This window comes from Molothrus ater, chromosome 2 (assembly GCF_012460135.2).
Source record: "Molothrus ater isolate BHLD 08-10-18 breed brown headed cowbird chromosome 2, BPBGC_Mater_1.1, whole genome shotgun sequence".
Taxonomy (NCBI): Eukaryota; Metazoa; Chordata; class Aves; order Passeriformes; family Icteridae; genus Molothrus; species Molothrus ater.
Genome location: NC_050479.2, coordinates 33,700,833 through 33,711,226, shown reverse-complemented (window position 1 = coordinate 33,711,226; position 10,394 = coordinate 33,700,833). Strand labels below are relative to the sequence as shown.

General features: G+C 43.2%; 1 protein-coding gene across 2 annotated transcripts in view; it reads left to right on the top strand.

Annotated features, from left to right (window-relative positions):
• Window positions 1–5,618: 5,618 nt before the first annotated feature.
• Window positions 5,619–10,394, top strand: part of CYFIP1 (cytoplasmic FMR1 interacting protein 1) — a 79,592-nt gene continuing 74,816 nt past the window's right edge. The window contains exon 1 of one of the 2 annotated variants that reach the window (XM_036383046.2): window positions 5,619–5,780. The gene's annotated coding sequence lies outside the window, so the exon portion shown is untranslated. The remainder of the gene's footprint in view (window positions 5,781–10,394) is intronic. The other variant, XM_036383059.2, reaches the window with a different exon arrangement.

Below are 10,394 nucleotides of genomic sequence, written 5' to 3'. Positions count from 1 at the left end.
ACTTTATGTGAACGACCCCGTGTAAGTGAAAGATTTTGCTGTTTCACCCAATTTCCTGCTTAGGCATTAATGTTGCATTCTGCAGAGAGACTTCTGTGCACTTTGTAGACAAGTGATGCCTGCACACTGTTTATTCAGCCAGCTTCCAAGTTTGCTCATCTCTCATCACAAAAACAGAGTGGAAAGTCTGGCTCTGGAAACGTTTACTGATTCTAGTCATGGACATCCTCAGTGTTTAACTTTTTGTGTGTCAGTACTACTTGGCTGACAAATTCCCTTCAATGAGTCAATCTTATGGCATTCCTTTTTCTTCAGAGCCATAGAAAAAAAGGCAAGTCCTATCTTTTAGTGTGCATGCCCTGTGATGCCACCAGGACCTTTCCATCAGTCCCCTGGCAGTTGTTAAAATGGTGTTTTACCTGTTTGGAGAAAAAATGGCTTTTATGTGAGATATGGAGTATCTTTATATATTTACTCAGATTTCCTTGTAACATTCTCTGTTTTCTTTACAGAACTATTGTTTCTTGGATTCTGTCCTGAATGCATTCCTTCTGGATGTTTTTTACCTTGTTTTCACATTCCTGTTTTTGTCAGTTATTTCTGAATTTATTTGAATCTTAACTTTTGGATACTTTTCCTCTTTGTTAGAGGAGACACAACATTTGAATATGCTTTACTTGCTCTTCTGGAATTTCAAGTAAGCAATTTTGGAGACGTTAGGAAAGGTATAAACTATTCCATGTGTGTATAGATTCAAAAGACTTCTGTCATAGCCTATTGTTTTGTGAATTGCAAGTTTAGTTAAAGCAAAGCATAAAACACTCAGCAAAGAATGTAGAAACAGAATTTTCTAAGCTTCTAAGGGGGTATAAAATTCTTTGGAAAGAACACACTCTATTATTGGATGCTGTCACAATTTCATTTCTACCTTTATTTGTTCTCCTTAACTTCTGGATGCAGTTTTAACAAAGTTGCAGCATAGAAGCCCTTATTTGACTTGTTACTTTTCTTTCTTCTCCTTTGTTTTTGCCTGTGGGGTTCTGTTATCTCTAGGCCACATTTTAGCATTGATTCAGTAAATTCTCCAGTACCTTCTTTGCTCTTTAGTTTTAATAACCCCTAATTAACCTCTAAGTACTTGAGGACCTTTGGTTGTGTCAAACTCTTGATATAAAAAAAGTTAGCAACCAGTCATTGATCGGATGGTTTCCATGGGAGCATGGATTAAAGATAGCAGTACTATATTACAGGCTGATTAAAAATAGAGAAAAAAATTCCTCTGACATGCTTTTTAATCTTACTAACTAAAGATTTTCAAGTTTTTCAGCTTTCCTCTTGTGCTACTTTGCACACTTAGAGACAAACCTTTCCTCACTGATTGAATTGGTATTTGCTGGCTGCTGTAGTGTCTTGTTGCTGCACCGTGCATTTAGTGCTGGAAAGGCTGCACAGGATCACAGGTCTGAGGGCCTAGAGAGCAAATGAAGTTCCCAGGGATAGAGGGGCAGGGCTGGGGGGAAGAGTGAGGGGGCTGAATTGCCTAACATACATGCCTTGATTTCTGCACTGATGTCCTACACGAGCAAAGTGAATGTAATTTGTAATGGAATCAAGGAAGATTTTAACGTGTGTTAATGTCTGTCAGGGACATTGGGTGGGCTCTGGTGTGGTTTGGCAGCACGATGTGCAGCAGCCTTGGAAGGCAGGGTGAGGGGAGACAGGCCCATTGTACACACATATAGAGTTAAATCCCTATAAGTTTACAATAAAACCTTGGTCTAGTGTTTCAGAGAGCTGGAAAGCAGAAGTAGGGAACCCTGCTTGCTCAGATCCATTTCAGATGGTGTCACTCAGCTCTAGGAGGGAAATGGGAACCAGAGAGCTGCAGGTGTCATTGTATGCTAATGAGTATTTATGAACATGCAGCACACCTGCTGTTGTCAGCTGTGCTCTTGGCAGAACATGGGCACCTGGGGGTAGGAATCTGGCTTTTCCTAGAATTAAAGGTAGGTATGAGTGACCAGATCACTGCATTTGTGTAAGGCCCTGTGAAGTGGAGGACTCCTAATAGGAGTTTTGTGTTTAGGTAGCTGGTGTAGGCTTCCTGCTGTGGGTTAGGTTCTCACTTTGCTCATTGAGACCTCTGAGATGCTGCTTTATGCTTGGTCTCTTCTGCTTAAGCTCTCCCAAGTGCTGTGTCCTCTTCATAAGTGCGTATCTCCTGAGAGCTGAAATAATGTGTTACTGTATGCAGTGTGGAACCTTATAATATTTTTGTAGCCTTGTTGAGCTTTAAACCTTTTGCCACATACAATACCAAGTCTGTGCTGACTTCTGGTGTGAAAAATCTTGCCCAGTTCTTCAGAGTATGCACAAGTGGCTGATATGTTCCCAGAAGTTGGATTTAATTTTTAAATTGTTTAATAGACAATTACCTATTTTCTTGTATGATGTCTTGTTCTTGAGGTCATCGGGACCATTGCATACCGTGATTTTGTTAAATACCTTTCTGTGTCAAATCAAGACAATTTCCTGTGATCTTTATGAGGATGAAAAATCTCTGAAGTCATGAAGGTAAGAAAAATTAAATGAATAGCTAGATGTATTGTTAAACTTAAAAACCAAAATATCTGCAAAACCAGAGAGTAACATCACCATCTGAGACATAGTAGACATCCAGTGGCAGAACCACAGGACTCCTGTTGAGTCTCCTGTGGCTGCTGTGGAATGAAACTCTTCAGTGTAATCCTTTGGGCTCTTGAAAAAGATTCCTTCATTGCCTTTGGATAAATGGTTAAAGGAAAAGTAAAAATAAAGGGAAATTAGCTGGAATTCAGGAAGTAGACCTGTGGGTGTCCTGTAGCATGGTGCCTTGATCAAAGGCAAATCCAGTCCTCAGACAACTGCGTTAAGCTTGTTACTATCATATTATCTGTTACTTGTGTGGTTTAGGTACAGCGTGCATAATTTGCCAAGACAAGGATACGCTACTGTTGCAGATCTTCCTAAAGATTGTTGACAGGCATGGGTTAAAATCAATTCCACCCAAGAAAGGATCTCAAACTGCCCTAAGTCTGGCCTGATAAAAACCACACCTAATTTCCAGAGGCTAGGATATCGGTTAGTGGCTTGATTGGGAATATGTAGATACATGTCTCTCTAGCTAGGAGGCCTGTGTTCAGTGTGGTAGGGATAATTGAGAAGGACAAATACCAGTAGAGGGAGAAGCAGCTCATGGAGACCTGCTGAACATCTTTAATCAAGTACTGTCATTGCACTACTTAAGTTCCACCAAAGTGGAAAGAGCAGGGAGTTGTGGAGGCATTACAGAATTAAATCAGGCAACTGGAATGGTATTCTGTGGGCTCACTTAAAATGCTTCTGATAGGCAAATCACATGTTACATGAAACCATAGACATTCAGAAGGCAAAAAGTGATTGTTGTGTAATTCCTACATCAAATAATAGAAAAAACCGACACAGATCTTGAGTAGCTTTTTTTGTATGATCTTATGTATAGGAATGCTAATAAAAAGCAGATTGCCCCATCAGTGGGGAAGCAGCCACTTTCCCCACTCAGTTATTTAGATGGAGATGGCAAGATCTGGGGCATCAGCCAATCCTTGTGACAAGCTGTTGTTTCCTGGACAGGATGGTGCTGGTTGGCAGTCTTGCTTTGATACAGAGCAGCTGCTCCTGGCACCAGCTGGCTGTCAGCAAGTAGGGGAGCCACAGTGGTGGCCTTGCTTGGGACAGACTGGCAGGCTATGAAGTATTGCCCATGTGGGGGCAAGCTGCTGTTGATCAGATCTCATGGGGAGCATTCGACTTTGCCATCCTTGCTGCTCTGTTGTGGCCTGGTAACAGATGTCTCATGGCTGATGTAGGCTGATGTAGGCTGAGGGGTTGCATTAACAAGGCTGTTCTGAATTTGCACTTGCTCAGGACAAGGAAACAAAACTAATCCTGCTTTACAAAGATGAGTAATTTACCTAATCAAGCTCCTTGTCCCACGCAGAATTTGCAGAAAAGGGCATAGCATGGATGGCACTGGAGACAATCAGGTATCACTTTGGAAATGGAAGCATCCAGCTCTGGTTGTATTTTACACTTTTGCTTAAGCTGGGTTAAGAAGTTAGGCTGATAAAGAACTGTGATGGTTGAAAGGAATCGAAATGAATTCATTTGGTATATGCACTCAAAATGTTCATTAATATACACAGACAGAGAAGAATAGCAGCCATGTCTTAGAAAATTAATTGTTTCGTAGAAAAGACTATGTTGCAGTACTTGGAAAAAAACATGGCTATGAAGATGTCTCTGTGATATGATGAAATGCTAATGATAACATTTTGCAACGATGCATAACTTCTCCACAAGCTGTGGAAATTCTTGAGACATGGAAAGGGTGGAATAATTGGATTCGATCAAATTTGAAATAATGAAAACTGGGGGTCTAGCACCTTATCCCCACTCTTCACAGGCATTCTTGTAGATGCTATTACAAAATGGTTATTTAAAGAAACTTGAGGCAGTGCAAACTTTTTGGGAAAACCCAACAACCGATAATTGAAGTAAAGGACTAATTATTCTGTTCTCAGCACAAAAATCATTAATAGCACAGTGTCCCCTGAACAGCTGTTGAAAACAGAGACTTAGAAGTGCTTGCTATGGCAACAGTGTGCAGTTTGGTTAGATTATAGAGAGGGTTTTCAAAAGTAAATAAAATGTTGGATGCAACTTAAAGCAGACAAATACAAGCAAATACAAAGCTTTGATGAAAAATTGTTTGGAAGTTCCCATGCTCTCAGGTAGCTGTTCCCTATGTGGAGTAGTTTGTGGATTCTTTCTGCCATAAAACAGTGCCTGGAAAGAGCAATCTTGACAAACTTCCGTGAAAAAGAATGGTCAGTTTGAGTTTGTGGTGCAGGGTCAAGTTCATTAGATGGAATCTTGAGCAAATAAGCTGAACTTCAATGGGAGAACACTGCATGGAAAAAATAAGAAAACTTTAAAATGAGACAGTACATATGTTTGGTGTCATTTACAGAAAAGTTCAAGTGGGAGGCTGCCAAACCTGCCTGGTTTTTATGGTTTTGATTTTAATGAAGTGCGGTTATTTCGGATACAAAATCACAGACATGAGCACCCTCTGCAGGATGTTTAAAGGGGTTTCCCACCGGATCCCTTTTGATGGTTAAAGGTTAGGTTTTTCATCCTTACGGCTGGTGTTTTTCCCTCGCCATGCCGGCGAAGTTGCGAAGTGGGAAGCCCCGGCCCTGACCTGTTCCTGCCGCCCCGGTGTCCCTGTGGCGCTGGTTTTCCCTGCGGTGGTGCTGGGGCGGGCACTGGATGGCACTGTGCCGGGTTCGTACGAGTGGGCACGGTTGTTCTGGGCGTAGATTTGTGTTCCGAGAGGCAAAGCGCCGGTCCCGGACGCAGCTCTGCCGCCTGCGGCAGCTCCGGGACTACTCCCGGCTCCCCGGGAGGAGGAGGAGGAGCCGGGGCCGGAGCCTGCCGGGGGCGGGAAGGGGCGGCAGGTTTGGGATGAGGAGGAGGAGCTGGAGCGGCAGGAAGGGTGTTTCCCTGCGCAACTCCCGGCTGAAGTGACTCAGACAGGAAACTCCCTGCCAGGCGCGGCCCAGGAGCGGAGCCGCCGGGCCGACGCGACCCTCGGCGGCCGGGCCGAGCGGAGCCCCCGGGCGGCGGGACAGACAGACAGACGGACGGGCTCCTCCCGCCGCCGGCCAGCGCCGCTCCCGGGAGCCGGCGGAGAGCGGGTGAGCTGCGCTTCCCGGGGCCCTCCCCCGGATTCGGGCGCTTCATCTGCGGGTCCGCGCCCCCGCCGCGCCCCTCTCCCGGTAACCGTGAGCTCCGTACTCTTATTTGGGGTGGCCTCATCCCCCCTCGGTGTCTGGGGCTCCCCGGAGCTGGGAGGTGCCGCGGGGGTCCCGCTGCTCGGGCGGTGCCCGGGGCGGAGCGGGAAGGGCCGTGCGGAGCCACGGGCGGGCGGCCCTGGCCTCAGGCGGGCTGGGTCCCTCAGCGGTGGGCGCCGAAAAGCCGTTCTTGGTTTTTGTTTCTGGGGGTAAGATGTAGATTGTTCTCTCTCGTGCGTGGCCCGTGTGTCTCAGCACTCGAGGGGTCAGAGTTCTGCCTTCTAGGCTGTCTTGAGTGGGCTAGAGGGGGAAAAAAAAAAGTAAAAAGCTCTGTGCAGGTTCGTCTCCCTCTTGAGAGGAAGGAGGTGATCTGGAGTGTCTGTCTAAGGACGTGGAATAACTCCCTCGTGAGGAACTTGAGAATTATCCTATAAAAATAACTATTCTGTAATGGCAGCAGCACTGTAAGCTTGAAAATCCCCAGATGGAGGGTCTGCCACCCCATCCCTCCTCTCTAATGAGCAAAGGTGAAGACAGACTTGCACTTCATCTCTCTGAGTATTCCTGTAGTTCATCAACATCTCTGCTAATATTTTGCCTTTCAGTAGGCTCTCATTGCCTTGATTTTTATTCCCTTGCTGTTGATGGCAGGTTGAAGTAGCATTTCGACATGTAAATAGTTGTTTGTGCCAGCAAGGCTGTTGGGAGGAAGTTGTTTTTGTGGGATGCAGCCAGTCTGCCTGAAGTGCTAGCTGGAGAGAGTGTATTGGAGGAGGAGGAAAGCTAGCTGGAGGAATTTCTTCTTAATTAGAAGGTCATACCAGGCTTTTCTGTAAACTGTGGGAAATGGAAAGCTTAGGCTAATGAGGACTCCAGTCCTTATTGCATTCCAGTTACTTATTTGGCATAACTTTATTATAATAAGCTTACTGAATATGTACATATGCAGTGTTGTGTGGTAGTGTTTTCTTCAAAATTGAATTTATAATAATATTGTAGTGCAATTCAGCAATGTCTGAATTATGTTTTTATTGATTGTACTTAAACTGTTTTATGCTCAGAGAATGTCTGAGCTATGTGATAGGAAAAGCATTGCTGCTCATTACTTAAGTTCTGATTCTTGACTTCATTTGAGTCCCACTTTTACCTCTAAAAAACTTTTTTTTTAAACTTTTGTACACACGAAAGTTTTCTCCTGTTCTACTATAAAAGACTCTTTAAGCTTTCCCAGGCAACTGGTCTGTGAAGTCTGGCTGGTGTAGGCAGCCAGTTGTCTCTGTAACTGCCAGGAGGGAGGAGGAGGAATTTGGAAGAAGTCTGTACAGCATTGGGAAGGCTTTACCCCGGTATCATCAAAGCTTGCTTGGCTTGCCCTCTAAAAACTGTACATCAGTCTTTCTTTGTGGCAGCTTAGATTTTTTTTTTTTAATAAGGACTATGTACTTGATGGAATATTTCTAATGTACTTTGGTTTTCAGGTTGTCAGCTTGTTTATATATTCTGAGAATAAACCTCTCTGAGTCTTAGCAAAACACCCAGATAGCCCCATCCCCCAACATCCCCTCTTGAAAGACTTGGTTTTGTTTACAGGTCTTGGGTTTGTCAGTTTCTTTTGAGGGTCATGATGCTGAGAGTGGAGTGCTGTTTGAATGGAGTGGTGTGCTCAGCTCTGCTAATTAAAAATTTCTCCCATAATATTTATCACAACATTCAAACTTAAATGGAGCCAAATTGTCTGAGTTGTTTAAATTTTTTTAAAAAAATGTACGTTATAAGAAAGGGAATGTTTCACAAACAATTCAGACTTTTCAGTTTTAACTTCTGAATGTGTGACTTATAAAAAAGCTCATAGTGCTTTAGTGATGCACCTGTAATATTCAATGTATTCATTAACAAAATTCTTGTTTCTTCAGTTTGCCTTAGATGGAAATTGTCCTCTGGGCTTAAACCAAGAGATTCTCTTGTTCCATTATGCTGACTTTGTAGCATAATTAGGTAATTACCAGGAATCTGTTCTAGCTCTGTGTTCCATGTTAGATATTTGTCTGATACACTCCTTAAGTTTTGGTTAGTGCTTTGTTTATTCATTCTGGCGGAGAATTGTCTTGGAAGGTGGCTTGTTCCTGAGGGTAGGTTTAAAAACCTTGCCATAACCCTATTGTCAGAATCATCTGATTTTTATTTTAAAGTTTGTTTTTTGAAGTTTTCCAAGATATTGAGGTTGAGGTGGAAAATTCAGAGTGGTTTGAATTGAGCTGCAAGGTTGGAACAAAAAGATGGAACAAAAAATCCCCACAAAGCTCATTATTTGTCAGAACAGTTGTATTCATGCTCTGGCCTGAAACCTGCTAGAACTGCTTGCAGTGCTATACAAGAGAAAATTAATTTTAATGTAATTTCCATGCCTTTATGTGCATATCAAGTGGGTTTCATTTTACAGTTTTTGCCCTATGTTCTCTGGGCAAGTTCTTCAAGTGGTTCCTTGGTTTTCTTGTTGCTGTACCAACAAGTAAAGTAAACTTGAATGCTGGGCAGCAAGTTTTACCTTGCTGAGCTGGAAGTCAGCTGTGCGATTGACTTCACTGCTTGGAACAGTGGCTGTGGGACTTTCTGAATTTCCACTGTTTATACATTTTTAAATAACTGCAGCTACTATGGCAAGCCCCAACTTAATAAGCAATTATGCTTGAACCAGGGTAGGTGCTTGTTTACCTGGGGATGCTGCAGGAGCGTGGCACAGCCCAGGCGTGAGTGGCCACTGAAGTGGTTCGAGGCGGATCCATCCGTTCGTGTGGGATTGGGATTCATTTCATGTTCCCAGGGATGGAGGCGAAGAGGGAGGAGTAAATGTAACAGATTTGTAAATTTCTGATCTGTAGAAAATATACCTTGTTACAAGTGGCCTCTGGCAGACTTTGCTCTTGAAGGTCATCTTGCTACTTTTTGGCTACATTGTTATTTGTATATACAACAAATAAAAGGTGCCTATCCATGTCCTGGTTTTTATGCAGAGCTGAGACAGTAAAATGAAAGAAGGACATTTCAACATTCTGAAATATGACTGTATACCTACAAAAACTCACAAAGGGCTTGGTGATGGTGCTTTATATTTTAAGCTACATATGTCAGTTCAGGATTGTTCTTTACTGCACGTCTGCCCTTAGAAGCTGACATTAGTAGGGCTCGGGGGCACACTTTGCTGTGTAATGCTGATAACAGAGTGCCTATTTGTGACTGTGGTCACAAGGGTTTTCAGGATGAAGAAGAGACGAGAATGTTGACTCCATGATCAGAAGGCTTGATTTATTATTTTATGATATATGTTACATTAAGACTATACTAAAAAGCAATAGAAAGGAAAAGTTTCTTCAGATGCTAGCTAAGCTAAGAATAGAAAAGAATGAATAACAAAGATCTGTGTCTCAGACAGAGCAAGAGCCAGCTCTGCCATGAGTGGTCAAGAAATCCAAACACCCACAGGAGACCAATCACCTGTTGCATTCCACAGCAGCAGATAACCATTGTTTACTTTGGTTGCTGAACTGCAGCTTGTCACAAGGAAAAATCCTAAGAAAGGATTTTTCATGAAAGATGTCTGCGACATGTCACCTTTTTTTATTTAGTTAAATTAAAAGGAAAAAGTGTTTGTAATTTTCTCTGCTGTACTCATGCCGAAGAAAAAGACAAACACTTGACAGGTTATCTGTTGCCAATCAAACTCCACTCAAGTGCTCCTGTGGAATGCACTGGGAATTTCTTCACCTGTAGAACATAAAATTCTATCATATTACTAAAACAATTCTATAATATAAGAAAATGCAAAAACAATGCAAAGAAAATTCAAGTCCAAGCAGCTGAGTTTCAGGAAAAGTCCATGGCTTGAAGATGTTCCTCTTTGCCATATCTGAAAGTTTCTTTTGGTCCTGAAACAGGCTTGCTACAGAAAAAGGTCCATCAATATTTATCAAAAGTCCATTGACAGTCTTCAAACAATTTTGAGAAAATTAGAAAATTTCTGAAATGTCTTGCCACAGCCCTTCATTGAACAACTTGGGCTGAAGCCAATCCCTGGCTCCTCAATGCCTCTGAGCTGCTCTGCCAGCTCTTTCACCCTTTTTTATTCAATTTAAATTTTTTTTTTTTTTTTTTTTTTTTTTTTTTTTTTTTTTTTTTTTTTTTTTTGTCTTGTCGGAAAGAGCAGCAGCAGCAGCAGAGGAGCCAGAGAGAGGCCCTTGGGGGCCCTGGCCCATGTGGAAGGATCAGGAACCCCAGACCTGGCCCACTGAAAGGTGGCCCAGGACCAGAAGGGGGAAGCAAAGCCCCCAAACTCAACAGGAGGCTGGGAGGTGGCCCTGGCCCAAGCAACCAAGGCAGACAGCCCAGGCCCAGCCCCCGAGGCAGGCTCTGCATTGGCACAGACCCGCACCCTGCTGCCAGTACAATGGCAGAAGGGGTGACCAAACGCTTCCTTTCCCCAAAATCACCGAGGCATGCCGGCAATGGGAAGACAGAAGCTGT